The sequence below is a fragment of the Desmodus rotundus genome, chromosome 1 (assembly GCF_022682495.2).
Source record: "Desmodus rotundus isolate HL8 chromosome 1, HLdesRot8A.1, whole genome shotgun sequence".
NCBI classification, from domain to species: Eukaryota; Metazoa; Chordata; class Mammalia; order Chiroptera; family Phyllostomidae; genus Desmodus; species Desmodus rotundus.
This window is the reverse complement of record NC_071387.1, coordinates 138012342-138033437: the sequence shown is the minus strand read 5'-3', so window position 1 is coordinate 138033437 and position 21096 is coordinate 138012342. Positions and strand designations below refer to the sequence as shown.

The window sequence follows — 21096 nt, the reverse complement described above, 5'->3', positions numbered from 1 at the left end:
CATATTTCTTTATAGGACTTATTTTTATCTGAACCTATATTTATTTTTCACTCATTAATTATTGGTTAGTTTCATTACTATGTAAGCTCCACGTGTACAGGGGACTTGTATGTCTCGTGCTCAGTTGTATTCCCAGAGCCTGGAACAGAGCTGGGCATAAAGTTCCTAATCACTAAATATTTGTTGAATGAATAAAAGAAACTCCTATCTCATTCACAAGTACAACTGATGTTATGCCCTGAAACACTTTTCAATCCATCTTCACTGCCACCTTTCGGTACATAGGACAGGTACGACAGGCCTTGCACACCCTGTCACGTCTACTGGGATTAATGCAGCAACCGCTAATGCAGCAACCTTGCCACTGCCACCCCCCCCCCGCCCCCACCCATCAATTCAGTCCTCTACAGATGATCTGATCAAAACACAAATCTCATGGTGCCACGAGCTCCTACTTAAAACACTCTCCATGGCCCTGAGGATAAAGACCAAATTGTTAATGTGGTCTGTAAGACCCTACACGGACCGGCCCCAGCCGAGGTGTCCAGCCTCATCTCACTCTTTCTCCCCTTCATCCCCTCAAGTACTTGATTTCCCTCTGTCCCCCACTGTTGCAGGGCCTCTGCAGAGAGTTCCCCCTGCTGTCTGGAGCACTCTTCTTCCCACCCTCTCTCAGGTTCTCCTGCTTTCCCTTCAGATACCACTCAAGTGTCACTCCCTCAGGTTCCTGTTACACAAGCCCACAAAACCATACTGCTCTATTCAGAGAGTTTAGTTTTGTTTGTCATTATGTTATTATTAATTGCTGGGATTTAAAAAAATTAATGATTGTCTTTATCCCGGACTCCTCACTCCATGATAGCGCAGACGATGAATTTTTTGTTCACTATTCCATCTCTAGTGTCAGGAAGAATGCTTGGTACATGGCTGGCAATGAAGAAATATTTGTTGAATAAGTGAAAGAGAAGGCACCCTGTTAGAAACCAAAGAGCTAGAAAACAATGTCAAATACACAGGTATAAAAACTTTCCACAAATACTGAAGTAAAGCTCACGACAAAGATATTAGGGAAAATCTATAATACATATGGTGATGAGCTGCTATTGAAACAAAGGGAGAGAGGGGAAGATTAGGGCAATGCAAACTTGAAACAGCACTGGTGATAGGCTGGAAAAGAATGGGACCAAGAGAGTCTGTTTCATTAAAGAACTAGACAAGAACCAGTTCAAAAAATTTACTAAAACGATATACAGTTACGTTAGGTACTGTTAGTAACCAGGTGAAAGGTCACATTTACATATCCTATTAACAGCTCCTTGACTCATCAGTCTCTGGAGAAACATTTATCTATGCAAGGAAACCATTCAAACTTTCCTTCTTGGCATTTTACTTTATAACAATTCTCCAAAAAGTCCTTAGTTCCCTGGAAAATGTTTTAAAGACATTTCACTGTGGTCAATTAGGCATACAGTAATAGCGAAGTGAGGCAAGGGCCATGGAGGAAATGGCATATAATAGAAAGAACCCACTTCGCTCCTGATTAAAGTCACTCATGTGCAACTTGAGGAAATCTACACACTGAAAAATTTTGAGCACCGCAGGAAATCTCAGGGTAAAGGACAAGGCCTAATTTGCAACCCTCACTGTTACTGTTTTAATCATCTAACACTAGAATCCATATAATTTTAAATTCTCTGGGAGGAAGAGCTTATTAGTTTGTTTTTATTTCCGTATCTCAGGATTCTTTTGAAATAAGACATAGCATTGACATGCATGAAAAGCAACTGAGTATCATTTGCTTTCATTTGAACCCATCGGTGACTCAAGCAATAAACAGCAAGTCTCCTGGGTTTGTTTCTGAGGTTACACCAACAATTCCAACTGCATATTCCAGTTTTACCAGAGCCAGTTTTCCACAGACGATTTACTGCGCCCTGCCTGAGAAAGGACTGCATGAACTGGTGAAAATTCAGATCTTCAAAAATACAACAATGATTATTTTCAATTTCATGCTGTTTGTATGAAGAGAATGGGAGGCAGGCACAAGAAAAGAACTGTGTCACACAAAATTGAAAGAGAAAAATGAAAGCAGGCTGAACAATTGACTTTACCAGATTTGGGGGTGTGCGGGGGACAGTGTAGGGGGTTAACCAACCTTTTTCACCCCCACAGAAACAAGATTTTAAAATCCATAATTAAAAAAAAAAAAAGACATTTGCCCTGGCTGGTGTAGCTCAGTGGATTGAGCATGGGCCTGTGAACCAAAGAGTTGCCAGTTCGATTCCCAGTCAGGGCACATGCCTGGGTTTCAGGCTAGGTCCCCAGAAGAGGGTGCTCAAGAGGCAACCACACATTGATGTTTCTTTCCTTCTCTTTCTCCTTCCCTTCCCCTCTCTCTAAAAGTAAATGAATAAAATTTAAAAAGTAAAATAAAAATAAAGACATTTTGCCAAGTAGCGTTGAAGCACTAAGTGGAGTAAAACCTCACTAATTAAGAAATTTATACAAGGGACTCTACGTTGGTCCAAACCCTAACAGTACATGACCTTGGTTCTCCCAGAACTTACTGAACTTTAAAGAGTATCTGTGTAAATAGTGGTTTGTTGATGCAATTAGTAGTGCAAATAAGAAGTATATGTTTAACCTACACAAGTTTTCTTTAAACACTCCAGTGACTGGAAAACAACCATCACGCTACTTCAAAATCAACATATCTCTTTATACATTTTTCTCACAAGAGTTCTAAAAGGTAACATCCTTAGCCAGGTCTGGGTTATGGATGTTAGCACTTAAAAATAATAAATTCAACTTTAAAAATATTTTACAATTCAGATATTTAAAAACTTCTAGTTAGTCTTCATATAAATAAACTTTTACTTCACTACAAGTAAGTACTATTTTAAAACAAATTTCTTCAGATACTTAAATAAAATTCTTAACATCTGAAACTTTCAATAAGGTATTTTCAGCTATGGAAATAGCAGGTCCTAGCACAATCCTTCCCTAAGGGTATCAGCCTTCACTTTTTAAAATCTCTACTACCGTCCTTTGTTGTGTTAAAACTATGTGACTAAGCAGTCAACTACAAGTTCACTGCAGGTAAAAAGACTGTTCTCTGTGGCTGCTGCTGCCCGGGGTTGGGCCTAAAAACTGACGGAAATAATGATAAGAACATTATATTTTCACTAGCCAGTACTTGTGGTCGATGCCCTCCTCAAAATAATCTTCCCCCTCTGACAGGGAAACAGACTTGCTGCTTTTATTGTCCTTGGCACCGTCCCTCACCTCTGCTGTGTCATTGAAAATTGTGCTTTTTCTCGAGGCTGTCCTCTTAAACTCCCTGAACAAGCCATTTGGAAATCCCGTTCCTGTCCTCTCTCCTTTCTGTGAGCTCAGGCAGCACAGCTGGGCTGCAGCAGGCCGGGTGTGGGTGCTGCCAGACTGGGCCTGTTCCAGGACCTCGCTGTGAATGTGTCGCTCTTGTCCTTTTAGGTTAAGCATCGCTCATAGATGCACTGGAGACAGTGTTCGGAAGTTCAAGCTCCTTTGGGCACAGATCCGAATCTCACAGTCACACATGATTTTGAGGAAAGCCATATATATGTAGAACTTCTGTTGCCATATGGCCCCTGTCTGCTTAGTCTCCAAACTGACACTATAGATAATTTTCTACTTTTTTCCCCCAACAGGGCGGAACTAAATACTGTACTGATTGTCCAAACTGAAATATTTCCTTTATATAAAAGAACTCTTGTGAACACACAGGTACAAGCATCATTTTTATGGTGTCAGAATCTTCCACCACCTGTACTTCCCCAAGAACACACAAAAAATATTCTAAACCTTTGTTCGGCAACATCTGATAGAACTTTCCGCAATGATGGAAACGTTCTATACCTGCTTTTGCACTACAGTAGCCACTAGCCACATGTGGCCGTTACATGCATGCAATGTGGCTAGGGTGACTGAGGAATCAACATCTTTTATTTTAACTAATTTACACTTAGACATTGTGGCTAGTGGCTTTAAAAAATTCTAAAGGATATTAGCGTTTACCCCCCCAGCTAGTGAACAAATAGAATGCCACAGTTCTGTGGATGCTGGGAGAAGACATGAGATTTTGGGGGCAGAGACAAAGGTTTGCATTACTCACAGAAACAGTGGCAGGAGTATTAGCTGAGTTGTGCCAATTCTCTGAAGCCTAATTCCCATTGTATGAAGTGAAGAAAGGTAGGTGATACCTATACACTAGCTGATTTGCATTACAGAAGGAGAGCCAAGCTTAGAGTACCCAAATCTTATACACTAGACAGTAAGCCTATCTTCCTGCCCTTTGTTCCTGAGGAAAAGACTACCTCTATTTTCCAAGACTACCCGCTATATAAGTGTCCTTGAATAGACAGTTTTGAATGAAAGCAGTCAGTGCGTCCGCTCACAGAAACCTGAGTGAATAATGGAGGATTATCTCCAACAGTGGAAGCATCATAGATATCTCTGAAATCTAAGCGTCTCTCCCTATCCTGCTCCAATACCCAGCTTCTAGCCATACTTATTTCTTATTCAGACCATTACAATAGCTTCCTAAGTGGACATCACTACAGTCTATTCCCAGGCATTTTCCATACAGTAGCCAGAATGTACCCTGATAACACGAATCTAATCATGTCACTCTTGTTTCGGTCTTTGAGGTCACCCACTGTTTTTAGGATTAAGCCAACCATCCTTAGCAAGTTCCACAGGCCCTGAATGATATAGCTCTGCCTGTACCTGTGGGCGCTTCCCTTGCCTCTCCTAAGATGCATTCCTTTAGCCACACTAAACCTTTTTCATTTCTTTAAATGCAGAGGTCATAAAGTGGTGGCCCTGAGTTGAATTCCAGCTACAAATGTGTCTGGTTTGGCTCACACAGTCATTTAAAAAGTATTTGAGTCATTTCATATTTTGGGAGATTTCACATTTATAAAACATAAATTTTAAGCTCCTCTTATGAATCATGGCATCCGGCAACACCTGGCCTACATCCCAACCTGACAACACTTGGCTGGGACTGAGTAGCTACTGTTCCTTTACAGAAAGCCTGGGCTCTCCAGGGTGCCACATGGCTCTCTCCTGCTCTCATTTATTTATTCGTTCACGTTTTCTACCTGACTTCCATCCTAGTGCACCACGCTCTGCTCTCCTTGTTCTGGAACACTCTTCAGTCTCCAACTTCTTCATGAGCTATTGCTTATTCTTCAGGTCGGAGTGTTCTCATGTGAAGTTTTCTCTGACCACCACCAACCCCAGTTAGGATGAGCTGAAGCACTACATGGCGGCCACCCACCCAGGGGCCTCCCCTCCTATCCCATCTGTCTTCTGTGGTTCTCTGCCTCACCCCTACCATGGCACTAATCACTTAAGATTGCAGTTTTCTGACCCCTCCCCAGACTTGCAGGTCATGAGAGTGACAACTGTCTTGCACACCGTTGTTTGCCAGTGCATAGAAGGAGGCCCAGCAACACATAGTGGGAGCTCAGTGAACACTTATTGAATAAATAAACGACACAAAAGTTAATTGAGGTATTGTTAATTCAAAATATTTAGGGTGTCAGTTCGTGTTTATATATACATATATATATATATATACATATATATATATATATATTAAATTGGACCTTAAAAATGTAATTCCCTCACTCTCAAGAATCTGAAATACTTGAGTAGTAAATATACAGTGAACAACCAGCCATGCCCTAAGCGCTTTACATCAATTAGCTCATGTAAGCATTCCAACAGGCCTTTGAGGCAAGTACTTCCATTACTCCCATTTTAGAAATGTGAAAACTGAGACCTGAACTTACCGGGGGTTATATGACTAGTGAATGCCTGGGCAGCACTCCAGCCCAGGCCCATCAGAACCTGAAGCCAAAATTTTTAGCCATACACATTTATAAATATGAGATTTCAAATGTGCCCCAGATAAATGATCCCACTGAACAAGGAGAAACGTAGAACTAGTTACCAGGCCGTCAAAATTGCGGTCGCTCTCCTGCCACTAACTAGCTGGGCTCTCAACCTTGGATAAGATGAAGGTCTTATGCTCAAATCAGCACAGCAACTTGTAGAAGATAACAGACAACCGAAACTTCTCCTCAGAGACTTCAGCATACACGACACCACCACCAACTTTATCCAGAGCCCTTTTTAAAAGCTATTTTTATGTGCTTTAAACAATTAGCTCTTACTGGCTAAAGCAGTTACAGGGGTGAAGAAAGTTCTTACACATAAAAGCTTTCTGGCTCAATATTCTGGACTCTTACACCAAACCACACACTCTCCAGGGCAGTGACAGGACCTTTAATCTCATTTCACAAATAGGAAAAGAAAGACACGGAACAACAGGCCAAGTGTAAAGTTAACTTCACACCCCCCGGGCTGCCCCTCAACTTGCCCAGTCTCGCCGTGTGAGTTGAATCACAGTTCTCAAAGCCCAGTAGTGGTACACAAAGACTAAGAAATTCTACGCATCACAGCAGATGGGTGATTTCTCCCCATGAGCAGGGAAAGGATTAAAGATGTCATTGAGTCATACCAAATACAACCTAATCTGGTCAATCTTCTGCAGGTGGAACTCCTGCCCATCCTTTGTGCCAAACCACATTTTATTTTTAACGGTTAAAAACAAAATGAGACAAAAAATTCTCACTAAGAATCTCACAACTTTCTTAAGTCAAATTTCCAGAGTCAACTGAGGGCCCATAGGACCATTAAGTGTTCATGTTTAAACTTATTAAAAATAGTATATTCAATCTCTGTATTTTCCTCCAGGCATTATAAACTTCATTTCTCAAGAAGTAGAGAAAAAAATTGCATATGGGCACCATAAATTGACTTAATAAGTTAGAATTGAAGTTTTTAAAGCTTTTAACATTTCTTACCACATCATACAAGTATGAGTGTTTTTCTGAGCTTTCATTCTAAAAACAAAGGATTCATTTTATTTCCAGGTAAGTCTCCCTTTTGGTGAAGTAGAAGTATTTAAAATTTTATTTCGGAAAACAGTAGCTTAGGTAAACTTATTATTTGTTCCACTCTGTTGAGGAGATTCACTAAATAATGATCTGAAAGGGCCTTCAGTAATGCATTCCTGACATATTCTACTTGCCATATGTAGTCATTAGGATACACTTAATTTTCATACAAATGTGAAGAATATTAGTCTCCACATTGGATCGGAAACCTCTTTAGGGCAAAGAACATACTCTAGATCCATCTTTAAAAGCACACAGCACAATACACTTACAGTAGAGTCTCATGAACTGTCTGTTACACCAGGAAGTCATGAATGAAAGGAGTTAACCATTTAATATCAAGTCTAAAGCTGATTTTATTAGGCCACTTACTTGCTTTCTTCATAAAAATAATCAGAATAGTGCTAACAGTGCTTGTGCCTGTGATTTTAAACTGAAAATTTACAAATGATAGGGCACATTTGTTTGAGCTAAATGTCTTAAGTTTCCTAAAACGAACGTCTGCTTCCTGAGTTGTTAAAAAGTGAAAGCAAATTCAGACTTGCACTTAAAATGGGTAAGAGATTGTAAAGATTGGAAAACACCTGAAGCAAATACAGTTTGCTCATTCCCCAAGACGGGGCCACTGAAAGATGTAAGGTCCAGCCCTGTGCGTAGGCTCAGGTGGGGAATAGATGATTTCAACACGGCCAGATCCGGAATCTCCAATCTTTTATCCCAACCGATCTGCTGACCAAATCAGCTAGATACCTAATCCCATCTCAGGGAAGGATCTGAATTCAGATGATTAGAACTCAGGACCCGCCATCAAGCAGCTGGGGAGACCAGGCGTCACGGTCAAAACAAAATCAAGTAAGGATACACCCAAGTCATCCCACTGAATGGTGTTACCACGATCTTCGGCGACGGGCAGAGTAGGCGCACATTTTGCAGCAGGGAACGGAGAGGAGCCCAAAGGCCATATTAATGGCAAGGTGACCGAAACAGGGCAGAGATCCCGATTTCACTCCAAGTGGTGGGTACTTTCCATCCCGCCTCTGCGATCACCCGTCGCTAGCGCACCGCGCTCCGCGGCTGGCGAAGCGGCAGGAAGGAGGATAGAGCTGGCAGGACCCGAGGTGGGAAGGACGGGGGGAACGGTCGCCACTCACGAACTGGGCAAGGCGTGTGGGGGCGGGGGGCTCACCGAGAGGTGGGAGGAGTACGGGGACGGCTTAGTGCCCGCGATCCTCCCCGGCCCGGCCGCCGCGCACGAGTCCCCACGACCCGAGCTGCCCGGGAGGAAATCAACAGCCGCCTCTGGCGCCTGGAACCGAGGGCGAGGAGGCAGCAGGGTCCCCGTCCCGGCCCAGCATCTGCCCAACTTGCTGAACCCCCTCCCGCACTCCCACCCCCACCCTCCCCCTGCTCGCCCCGCCGTGGCGGTGGCGGCCACACCAACCTGCGCGACCGCGGGCGCAGCCCGGGACGGAAGCCCAAGCCTGCGGGCGGCTGGCGGCGGAGCGGCGGGCGCGGCTGGAACGGCGGCCGCGGCGGACGGGGAGAGTTGGGAGGCTCCGGCTCCCGGGGCGGGGACAGACCGAGCACGCGGCGACCGCTCCCTCCCCTCCGCGCGCGCTCGGGGCCCAACCCCGTCCGCCGCCGGCCCTCGCCTCCCCGGGACGGCTCCCAGGCCCTCCTCCGGGGCGGCTCCGCGGTGCCCCGCCGCCCCGCCCTGCCACCTTGGACGCGGTGGCCTAGGGGGTTGGGAACCAGGTCCCCGCAGGGCCACCTCTTAGTCGCTTGCAGCTGCCTGGGGTGGCCCTGAGGGGACTGAGTGTCCTGGGTGCTTGAACTGAACGTGCGGGCAGGAGGTGGCCCAGAGCTGGAACTCTCGCCTGGGAGCCCTGGGGCAGGGGGTGAAGGCCGGACTGAAAATCTGTCTTCCTTCGCTCCGCCCCAGTCCCGCGTCCCGAAAAGCAGCCCCTCGAGGTGGCCAAGCCGCTGGCCTGTGAGCGGCTGAGAAAAATGCCCGACTCTCCCTCTGCCCAGCGCGGGGTTGGAAGGACACTTCCCGTTGAGAACCAAGGAACCCTCCCGCCCAGGTCTGAGGACTCCGGCAAAGATAGTGTGCCGAACTAACTGGCGGACGGGGCACCAGGGGTTTGATCTGAGAAAAAGGTGCAATTTCCATTCCCATACACAACCCCCGACCGGCCCCTGGATTCAGGCCACTTGGCACAGGTCTTCGCAGAGCTTCCCTGCTGGCACCCCTGGCCTGGGGGGACCCTCCCTGTCCTAGCTTGTATCCCCCGCTTTGTCTGCAGCAGCCCTTTATGCCGAAACCTTTTTCAATCCGTGGTGAGCCCAGCGCACACACTGGACCACTTCACCCCTAAACTGCAAACAAGGCACCCAGGAGCCAACCCCTTCCCCGCCTCACCCCGAAGCAGGAGAACACAGGGAGCCAGGTATCTGGGAACTTCTACGCAGGTTTTATAGCCAAGTGGCTTACTGCTGTGTCACTGACCCCACACACAAACTGATACACAGTTTAATTCGGGGCAGGTGTTTGTCACTGCCTATACCCCTCTACTTGAGTGTGCTCAAGCTGCGTTTCTTGTCCCGAAACCCCATCCTCCCTTCCCCAAACCTTTCGCATCCCAGCCCCTGGCAAGAGTCCCCTGCGCAGTGCTCCGGCACCTCTTCCTCCTAGGGGTCTTCAGTTGGGGCATGGGGGTGGAAAGCTTGATGGGAGGAGGGACACTGAAGATGAGGAAGAAGCAGCCAGTGGGCTGAAGGCAAGGAAGGAAGGTGGAATCTAAGGACTACGCAGGGGACAGGCTGTAAAGAAGGAGGCAAAGCCCTCCAGCCATAAAGGAATTCTCAGAAAGAAAAATTCCTCTGTAAGGGAACCACCCATGCTTTCAGTGGATGGGTTATAAAATCTGGACGGCCTCCAGACAGAATTCCCAGCAAGCAGTGCACAAAGATAAACTTCAGGACCTAGAGCTTGCCTTCACTCATCCCACTTCCCAGCCAACATTCCAAGAGAGGCTGATGACCCCAAGCTCTCTTGGCCAATGGTGAGAAATTCATCCTGGAAAGTGATGGTCAGGGATGCAAGAAACCATTGCTGGGTCAGTTTTACATCTTGCTGGGCTGTTCTGCCTTAGTCACCCTCTAAGTCATTTACCCCTCCCTACCAAGCTGGGTTATTAACTGAAGCAAACACTTGGGACCCTCCTGTAAATAAGAAGTCACTTTTGATGAGAGGCTAAGGAGATGGGGAGGGACAGGAATATTAAGGCTGTGGTGGTTGTTATTTTTAAGCTCCATTTGGTGCATTTTTATGTCAAGATCATTTTTCTGTTCAGTGGGTGACTACATGTTTACCTTAAAATGTGGGCGAATGGCTGGGACAAAGCTTTCAATGTTACCTGATGGCAACCTTCTCTCACACCTTCAAGGTCCTGATGGGCACAGCCACAGTTTCATCTGCGCTGACAGAGAAGTGTGTTTGAGAAAGCCACCACCCAGCTGAATTCAGATTTTACAGCCTCAGGGTGTTCCAGGCTGTGTGCAGCCCAGCCACTGAGCACACAAGCTTAGCATGTACTTATGGAGTGGAGCCAACCACCCCCACTTCCTGGGTGAGGAGAAGAGTCCTTTCTCCTGGCCTCACGGCCCCACTTCACTTGAGGTTGGCTCTGCGCTCTAGAACTGGCATTACAAAACCAGTTCTCAGTGCCCCAGTTTTACTTTTGTAAAGGCTACCTTCAATTTAATTATAAAATCTCCTTTTGTTCCCTTATTTCCTCTAGTGCACTAAAGGCTAAGCTACTGCAAGTTCAAGAGGCTGGAAGAGACCTACCTGAATAAAAAGTGTCTCCTTTTCTTCTCATTAAGAGAAAAATCATCTCTGAAACGGAACCTTATTAAACTTAAATTCTTTATGGATATTGCAATCTCTCTGTATCTAGTAGTTATTTTAAATGTATATTAATGGTACAGTCATATTGCAAAAAGTGAGTAGTCAGCTGATGGGGATAAAAGGTCTGTTTTTTTTCCCCTCTGGGAAAAATTCTTATAGTCAAAAAGAATGGGGGGATTTATTTACAGGCAGCAGAATTGGCCCCAGGCAGTGTTACAAAGTAGATGGAGATGGACATTTCTCCATATCCTCCCTTTTTTCCATTTGCCTTGCAGTGGCCTTGTCACCTAATATTACCAGTTTTCTAAGCCAATCCACCTCACACAGAAGTGTTAGGGCCTTCAGATACTGTTGCCTACTTGTGCTTGTCTTGGAAGAGTGACATTTTGAGCAGAAATAAAGGAAGATCCATGGAGAATCTTTCTTATACTTATTTTTTAATCTCTTTAGTAGACATTTTTCTTGTGAAGAGGAGTCTGGTGGACATAGCTTATCCCGGCCAACCTGCAGAATGTGTATAGGCTTACAAGCTTCTCTGAAAAGAAATAAAAGTGCACCCTTCCTCATTCCTCAGCGTTTCAAATGAGATCTAAGAGCACCCAACGCTGATTGAGAACAGATTACATTCAAATAGTTGAATACATTTCAAATTGGTTATATCAAACACTCAAATTTGCTTATGCATATTCAGAGTGAGAAAATATTAATTTCAATTTACAAGTCATCAAAAGGCACCTTGTGGGCCACCTAATGAATAGCCCCTTATATGTTTGTTCTAATATCTGTTTGTTCTTTCACAAATAAAATTTCCTCTGGAATATAGACATCTGTCATGGGCCCAATTATCTTGCACAGCGTGTGCTATAAAGGCACATAAAGAAAATAATATACTACATTGCTTATTAGAAAGTAATCAGAAATACTCAGCTCCGTGCTGGCATGTCTTTAATTTCATGGTGTTAAGAAAAAACTATAGGAGTGTGAAACAGCAAACTCTTCCCTACTGTAGCACTAATTCAATTGCCTATCATGATATATATGGGACGGAAATTTCCCCCAGTAACTGGCAGAAACACCATGAGACTACTTTCTTGTCTTCCGCTACTAACCCCTGTCGAGAGAATGTGAACGTGAAATCTCCTTTGAAAACAAACGGATCACCACACTCTGATCAGCTCCACAGGTATGCAGAAGAACAAGACTAGAAATGGCATTCTAAAGACATAAATTATCATTTAAATGAGGCTGGACTCTTAGGAAATTCATGCATCGAACAGACCTCAAACATTGGAAAGTGCAGTAAGAGGTAGGCCAGGTCAAACTTCCTCGATGTAATGGAAATGTGAAACCTCTTTCCCTCTTTCTTTTCCCAGGCAAACTCCCTTCTCCCCTCTTTCACAGCATGATGCACACACAAATAAAATACCAAAATATTTTCCAGAAAGCCCTGCCAGATTAAGTTCACAGAGCCTTCTTGAAAACCTCATATTACTTTCTCTTGTGACACTTTAAAATAGGCTTGAAAAAATCCTTGAGAGGAATATTTTAATAGCTTCCCAGAGAGTAGAATGCATTATCATAACGGTGCAAAGGGCGTCATTCATTTTTAATTCTTGGCTCCACAGGTGTTCCCTGCCCAGACTGTGGTTGACACTTAGAGGGCTTAATTATGATTCATACATCCCACACTACCCAGGAACTGGTCCTTCTAATTTCACACAATCCCTTTACTCAGAGGAGAAAAATACACTTCAGTCCTCGTGGCTAGACACAGTGATTCTCAATCCTGGCTGCAGGATTTGAATAATCTGAGGACCTTTAAAATCCCGATGCCTCACATCCTGCCTCAGACCAAATAAAAAGACTGGGTGTGGGGTCTGGGGATAGGTGTTCATTTAACTCCTTAAGTGTTTTTCTGTGCAGTCAGGGCAGCCTTTGTTAGAGTAAAAATACCTAGCTTTAAAAAATTCTTTTTTAATACACTATTTAATGTGAACTGATTTACCTAATAAGTAGTTTTTTACTTTTGTTTAATCAAGAAAGTTGTTAATTTGGTTTAATAAGGTACATTTTCCATACCAAATTATGTGTTCTCTAGCTTTCTGGCTAAGACAGCAAAGCTGGCTCACGATGAAAGTCCATGACCTACCCTCATTTTGGTGGATTTGTTACTGAAATCAAAGCCACAGATCACTGCAAAACAAACAAACAAACAAAAACAAAAAAACCCCACCAAACTTGGGGAATATTGAATCTTCTGTCTTAAAATCCCCAAAGTATTACTCTTGAGCTATTAAACCATTATCCAATTTAACAGTTAAAAAAAAAAAGATGTATGCTATAATTAATTCATTCTATAAAGTCCAAGGTTTAGAAACAAAATAATTACAAGGACAACCAGGATCATCAATTTTGGGTAGATTCAGTGTAAATGAAGAACTAAACATTTGATTCTGAAAAAGTTTTAAATGCTGCTGGCAGTTTCACATAAGTAGTTCATACTTTGAATATGCTGGGGAATGAAAATAATCTAACCCCCAAAAGAATACCTGATAGGTTTTTTAATATAATATCATGATTACTTCCTCATGCAAAATTTAGTATAATGAGTTAAGTAGTGACGTGAGACAGGGGGATGTCAGAAGGAAATCAATGGATAGGAAATGGATATACGGGAGAAGCTGAACAGGCTTAATAGTACTTGACGGGACAGTAGAGATTACAAGGTCAAGGACAGCCTAGGTAAATATTGCTTCCCTGCCCGCCTCATGGAAGGGTCACCCGCAGTGTAGGAAGACGGCAGACAGGAAAGCTGCCATAGCCACTGAGTGTGGGAATCAATGTGTCCACCACTGCTTCACACGCTTTAATTTTTTTAAATAAGAAATTCAGTTCATTTCTTGCCAAATGGGCTAATATCCTAACAAATAGTGGTAATCTCACATTTTTCAAGTGAAAAATGTACAGACTTTAGTAAACATAAATGACTTTAGAAGGACTGATAGATACAGTCTTTGAAAATTTTGAGTGTATGATCCCAATTTTGTTGATTTTTTTTTAAAAGATAAATTATTCAGTAGTCCCTCCTATTATCTATGATTTCAACTACCTTTGGAAAATTTCAGATATAAAAATCCATGTTTTCACTCGCATGTGTTCTGAGCAGCATGGTGAAATCTCGCGATCCCCGGTGCTGTTCCGCCCGGCGTGGGACTCCAGCACATCCAGGCTCTCTAGGCTTTTTGACTGTTGGACACCTAGCAGCGTCTTCGTGATCAGATCCAGTGTAGGTATCACAGTGCCTGGGTTCAGGCAGCTCTTGTTGACCTTAATATTGGCCCCCAACTACAAGAATAGTAATGCTGACAATTCAGATGTGCCAAAGCAAAGCTGTAAAGTGCTTCTTTTACGTGAAAAGCTGAAAGTTCTCCGCTTAATAAGGAAAGAAAAAATTGTATGCCAAGGCTGCTAAGATCTATGGGAAGAATGAATTTTCTGTTGGTGAAATTATGAAAAAAAACATAGTTTTTTTGTATTTACTAGTTTTACTGTCACACCTCATACTTCAAAAGTTACTTTCACACTGTGATAAGGGCTTAGTTAAGATGGACATGTTATATTTGTGGGTGGAAGACATGAAGAGAAAACATTTTCTCATTGATAACAATGTTTCGCACTGAGATGATAGGAAGACTTCAGCAAGGGGTCCTGAAACGAGTAACACCAAGCCATTCTCTGTGGGTTAACGGGTGGTTACTTTCGAACTGAACAACATAGTAAGTACTAGAGTAGCTGCATCTGCCACCTCCCGGCGGAGCAGAAAAAGTTGATTAAAAAGAAAGATACCATCCAAAGCAAATCTTCAATGGCCACGAAACTGGGCTCTTCTGGGATGAGATGCCCAGTGGAACCTACACACACAAAATGCGAAGGAGGCACCAGGGCATAAAACACGGAAGGACAGAGTAACGCTGGAACTGTGTGGCAACGCTACAGGACATTTGCTAAAGACAAGGGAGTGTACAGAGCAAAGAACCCAGAGGCTCTCAAAAAAAAAAAAAAAGGAAAGAAAAGAAAAGAAAAAAAAAACAAACCAACAAAACGTATCTGCCCGTGTTCTGGCAACATAATCAGAAAGCACTGGTGGCAGCCATTGTGTTTAAGGAATGGTGTCATCCATGGTTCACAGGAAGAAGAAGGGTGAGTACAGTACCATAAGATATTTTGAGGGAGAGAGAGACCACATTCACATAACGTTTATCACAGTATATGGCTACAATTGTTTTATTTCATTATTAGTTGTTGTTGATCTCTTACTATGCCTAATTTATTAACTAAATTTTATTATAGGTTTGTATATATAGGGAAAAACATAATATGTCTAGGGCTCAGCCCTATCTGTGGTTTCAGGCATCCACTGGAGGTCTTGGAACATATTCCTTTCGGACTTTCCAAAATAAGCATGTAATACATTACTGTTGGAAAAATGATTGATGCTATTTTCAAAAGGCGTAATCTGCATCCTTTGTTACAGCATTCTGTTTCTTTTCAGTGACTTGAAAGCAGAAAATGAAGTATATTTCCTCACAGATAGTTTTTTTTCTCATCATATTTGTATTTTCTTTTCATTTTGCAGCTGTAGATTTCAGTCTCTATTTTAGTTTCTTAGTGGGATGGTATTGGAGATTTGGTTTCAGCAACAGAAATCCCCAGATGTATAAAGAATGACATAGATTTTCCAGTATTTAGCAGCAAAAGAAATCCACATAAGGGTATTGAAAGTTTTTGTTTTTATCATGAATAGAAAAACATCTTTTCAAAGTAGCACACAGGAAGTAAGAATACTTGATTCTTATTATCATGCATTTATTGTTAATGAGTTGCGTGACGTGCGTATCACTTCTCCCCTCGGCATCTTAGGTTTCCCAATGCACAGTGAGGGCTTGACCTAGAGGACTGAAAATTTCCTTGAAAAATGATGTGAGGTTATTCTACGAAAAAAATGCAAAAATTAATGCAAGGAAGTGCTTTGAGATTAGACGCCGATGTTTCTGAAATATTGATGGTGACAGGAAAAACACTATTTTAAAATGCCAGCATTTGCTTGCTGCTTGAGCAGCCAGGCACGATGCCGTGGCCCTTTGTGAGAGGGTGTTGTGCTAGATGAATGCACCAGTGGGCATTTTTACTCTCCAGAGATAAAGGCCTGAACCTCCTCAGGAAAGGACACAGGAGACGTTGAATGCCTGAAAGCAGGTATGGAGGGATTGGTGGAAGTGTACTCCGGCCAGTGACAGTCACATCGGTCCCAGTGGCAGAACAATCAGAGAGAGATGATCAGTAGGAAGATTGCTGTGTAGTGATATGAGTAATGGGCTCTGTGAACAGCAATAGGAATGTAAGTTTAAATTTCCCTGTCTGCATTGTATCCATTTTCTCAATCTCATATACTGACTTTGCGGAGTTTTGGACAATAAGGGAAGGGGCAATGCTTTGGGAAGAACTGAGAGAGACACCTGTAACATCTGCAGCAGTGGAGGAATGATGCTGTGACCTGCAGAGCTGCCCCGGCAGCAGAGCTGAGGGTGAGGCAAGGGGGAAATCGCAGGCAGGGCTGATCTGTGGAACATGTAATAATCCCTGAAGTGCCTGGAAAGTGGAACATGATAAAAGGCAGCCCTTCCTAGCAATCCAGTTTGAATATATATTAACAAAGAAAGGAATATGAAAATGGAAGGAGGGAGAGAGTAAATACTTCACTACTTTATGTTCCTGGATCCCAATTCAGGAGTGTGTGTGTGTGTGTGTGTGTGTGTGTGTGTGTATAAAATCTTCCCCACACCAACAAGCGATTCGCCAGCAAGGTGTCTGAAAATTCAACTAAATTCAACTCAGCTCTGATACTATCTACTGAAAGATAGTATCAGATACCACTGGCAAAGTGCTTGGTCCTAAATAGAAGCCAATTGCAAGTCCAGGTTGTTACCTGTGCTTCTCACCAAATGGCTACAAATTGGAAGTTTCAACAACCCCCTCCAACTCATCATGCCAATTACAATTTCAGGTTGTTACAACTATTTCTGACTGACTGGCTTTAAACTAGAGGTTCCCATGACCCCTTCCTTGGGTTTGGTTAATTTGTTAGAACAGCTCACAGAATTCAGACAACCCGTTTACTCACTAGATTACTGATTTATTACAAAGGATACAAATAAAAAAGACGAAGACATACATAGAGCTTGTTTATTTATTTGGTTAGAGACCCATAGATGTAGAGAACAAAGTGATGGTTGACAGATGGGAGGGAGGTTGGGAGGCTGGATGAAAAAGGTGAAGGAATTAAGTACAAATTGGCAGTTATAAAATAGTTATGGGTTGTAAAGTACAGCAGAGAGAATAAAGTCAATAATACTGTAATAACTGTGTATGGTGCCAGGTGGGTATTAGACTAATTGAGAGAATCACTCTGTAATAAACATCTAATCATTACACTGTACATCTGAAACGAATATAATATTAAATGTCAACTGTAATAGGAAAAATAAAATAATGAAGGTAAAATATATATTTAATAATTAAGAACATAATAAAGTATCTTTAGAAAAAGAGATACATAGAGTGAGGTCCCTAACAAAGGCACCTCTGTCCTCACGGAGCTTGGGGCCCAGCAAGGTCGAGCATGGAGGCTTCTGGGTCTCCCAACCTGGAAGCCCTCTGAACCCCCTCCTTTTGGGATTTTATGGAGGCTTAATTACATAGGCATGATTGATTAACTCATTGACCGTTGGTGATTGATTCAACTTTTAGCCCCTGTCCCTTCCCTGGAAATTAAAGAGTAGGACAAAAAGTTCCAATCTCTACTCCATGGTTGTTTCCCCTGACAACCTGCCCTTTCCTTAGGTACTTTCCAAAAGTCATCTCTGATATCAGACATCCTGCTGTGGTACAAAGGAGCCTGTTGTGAATGACGAGACACCCACTTCACCTTTATGGTTCTGAAGCATTTGTTTTCAGGAAATGAGAACTGGAGACCAAATAGTATAGCAAATAATTCTCTCATTGTTCTTACTGCTGAGTAAATTCCAAGGCTTTTGGGAGCTGTGAACCTGGAACTGTGGATAAAGACCAAATAAATATAAGAAATACATTTTGGTAATCTGAATAACCACATGTACATTTCTTATTATAGATTATACTATCACAGGAAGACATCATAGTATCCATTTTTCATAAATATTTTTGGAAGAGTGAACTATAAAGTTTATAATGAGACAATCAGCAGAAGAGGAGTGGAATGGAAGGCCAACCTGCTGCAGCTAATGTTTGGGAGGGAGCCTTATTGCATCATACTTCTGAGTGGGTAAAAACATTCTAGCATGTCTCAACAGTTCATGCTGCCTACACCATCTATCAAGCCACCCTTTGTAAAAAAAAGCCTTTTGACAATAGACTTTTAGAATTATTACTCTTGCATTCCAAATCCAAGTAATAGTCTTAGAGCACTGTTGATTTGCACTGCTTATCCTCTGCCCTAGTATGGCTAGTACAAGATTAACTCTTGTTGTAATGTTATCCAAATGAATCAGGAATCTCACCACACACATATTTTTGTACATGGCCACTATGATCATCCTAGGTCAAGTCCTTATTATTTGTTTGTGAGTTTTCAATTTATGAAATACATCACAACTACCAAAATCTGTAGAAAATGTGCCGATGTAGTTAAATAATAAATTAACCTCATACATACACACTCATTTCAAGAAATGTAATATTGCCTTGACTGGTGTGGCTCAGTTGGTTGGGGCATTGTCCTGCAGGGCTAAAGGTCGCCAGTTTGATTCCGGGTCGGGGCACATGCCTGGGTTGCAGGTTAGGTCCCCAGTAGGGGCGCTTATGAAGGGCAGCCATTGGTGTGTCTTTCTCACACTGATGTCTCTCTCCTTCTCTTTCTGCTTCCCTTCCCCTCTCTCTAAACATAAACAAACAAACAAACAAACAAAAATCTTTAAAAAAAGAAGAAATAGAATATTGCTAGAATTTCAGAAAGGCGCTATGTGTCCTTCCTCAGGCGTACACTCCTCCTTTCCCTGGAGGTAAATAACTTCCTGTCAAAACAATTCACAAGAAGATTTATATACGTGTACACATAAAAAATATATTTAAATGTGTGTGTCTATATATATAACAAGGTAATATACAAAATTCTCTTGTGAGTTTTTTTCCTAATCAACATTGTGTTTTGGTGGTTCTTATCTGTGGATGGGGCTGTAGTTCATTCGTTTTCACTGCTCTATATGAATATGCTACAATGTCTCATATTAATGAATGTTTGAGAGCTCTCTAGGATTTACTGGTACAAATAATACTGAGCAAACATTCACACACATGTTTTCCGGTGCGACATAAAGAGTTTCTTTAGGGACTGTATGAAGGAGCGGAATTGTTGGGCCACGGATGCCTGTGGAGCTTTACAAAGTGATGCCATTGTTTTCCAAAATGGTTGCAATAATTTCATCCTTATAACTTTTCCTAATTAAAAAAAAACTCTGAGGTGGTGTTGCCTCCAGTTTTTCTCTAAATTAATCTATGCCGTCCACTACCATTAGCGTGGTCTTCCTGAAATGCTACTTTTAGCATATGTTTCCCTCATATTCTGAATGCTAATTTTACTCAAGAACTTATTTTATTTGTGGGGGAAGAGTTTTGCCATTCAAAATATGCCATTTTGGAGCTATTGATTATGTTAAGCTGGTTTTTTTTAAGAAAACAAAAGATTCAAGAAGAGCCTTTTACTTTCTCCTAACTGCCTGAGAGAATTCAAATAGAAAATCCTGCCTACAGGGTGCAATCACTTCAGCATAATACGAAGTTAAGTATGGCAGACAGGGAGGAACCCAGCAAAGTCTGTTTGTCAGACTCCCCTCTGTGTCCCATTGTTTCTTGGTGGCCTGACAATAATTTGTTTACCAAATGTTTACTTTTTCACCTGCTGTGAATTGTCTACTTTCCCTTTGAAGTCTCAGACACTTACCTCCCTCTCCTTAGTCCAGAATGGCATATGTACTCAACTCCCTGATTTGTCCACAGGTCCCATTCTTACAGAACCTCCATATGATATGAAATCAATTTGGTTGTTTTCTCCTGTCAGTCTGTCCCATGTCCATTTGATTATTAGATCAACCAGAAGAACTTAGAAGGGTAGAGAGAGAATTATTTTTCTCCCCCCACAATAGCAACTTATTATTTACATAACACATCCAAACTCTTTTGACATCTTTTCAAGAATTTTCATATTTATCACTTCTCAGTGAAAACTTTTTGTACTAAGTAGGCTGATTTTTAGAGTCTTGCTCCAGTGAATGCATGTTCTTTTCACCTTTGAGCTTTGTTCCTAAAATTTTCCTGCCCAGAATCCATCTCTTTCCTCTCTGCTTCCTAAGTGCTACCCATTCTTCAGTCTATTGATATCTTCCTTTGCTATGATAACTTCCCTGGCTACTTCCATTTGCATTCTCTGAAATCTCCCAGCAGTAAGAGTATGTTATTCATTCATTTATTAAAAAACAATTTGGAAGTTCATATTATATGAATTATTATGTATGCAAGGAGAAAAGACCAGGGCTTTAAGATAGTTAAGGAGCTTGCTTTCAGAAAAATATGCCCACCAGTTTCTCAAGCATCACTCTCAAGCAGAGGTTGGATGATAATTTGTTATAAGTGCTTGAGGGAATCAAAGGTTTCCTGGCAAGTTGGATCATCCCCACCGTCCCGTTCAGTGTGTGATGTTGTGGGTTGATGACTTGCCATGAGATCTCGTATGGAGAGACCTCTGCAGTCTGATCCTAACCTCCGTTCCTCCTTTAACTCTTACCAGGCATTGACAGGACCCTTTGCTCTAGTTCTGTCGGTCTCCTTGCTGTCTTCCAAACTCCCTCTTCCTGACAGTGTTCAAGCCTCTGCTTGGGTATCTCTCTACGTAGAGGACATACATAACACTTCACTCCGCTGAGCTAAATTCTCTCCATCATTCAAGAACCATCTTGGCTTGCTATGACCTTCTCTCAAAGAATTCTTGGTACTCACATATATTGCCTTCTAAACTTAGCTGTCTTTTATGTATAAACATCAAAATCACGAACCATGACTTAAACTCAGCTAAGCACAGTGTCT

The 21096-nt window shown here is 42.4% G+C and overlaps 1 protein-coding gene and 1 long non-coding RNA gene across 19 annotated transcripts in view; one reads left to right on the top strand and one right to left on the bottom strand.

The window, feature by feature from the left end:
• The window catches only part of PAM (peptidylglycine alpha-amidating monooxygenase), a 283208-nt gene extending 274563 nt beyond the window's left edge, over positions 1–8645 (bottom strand). For 9 of the 18 annotated variants that reach the window (XM_053911135.2, XM_053911114.2, XM_053911113.2 and 6 more), the window contains exon 1: positions 8452–8645. The gene's annotated coding sequence lies outside the window, so the exon portion shown is untranslated. The remainder of the gene's footprint in view (positions 1–8451) is intronic. The other 9 variants (XM_053911160.1, XM_053911165.1, XM_053911170.1 and 6 more) reach the window with 4 other exon arrangements.
• On the top strand, positions 7615–10938 carry LOC139440290 (uncharacterized). The gene is made up of 4 exons (XR_011650406.1): positions 7615–8128; positions 8953–9094; positions 10460–10642; positions 10814–10938. It is a non-coding gene; the product is annotated as an uncharacterized lncRNA (long non-coding RNA).
• Positions 10939–21096: the final 10158 nt, after the last annotated feature.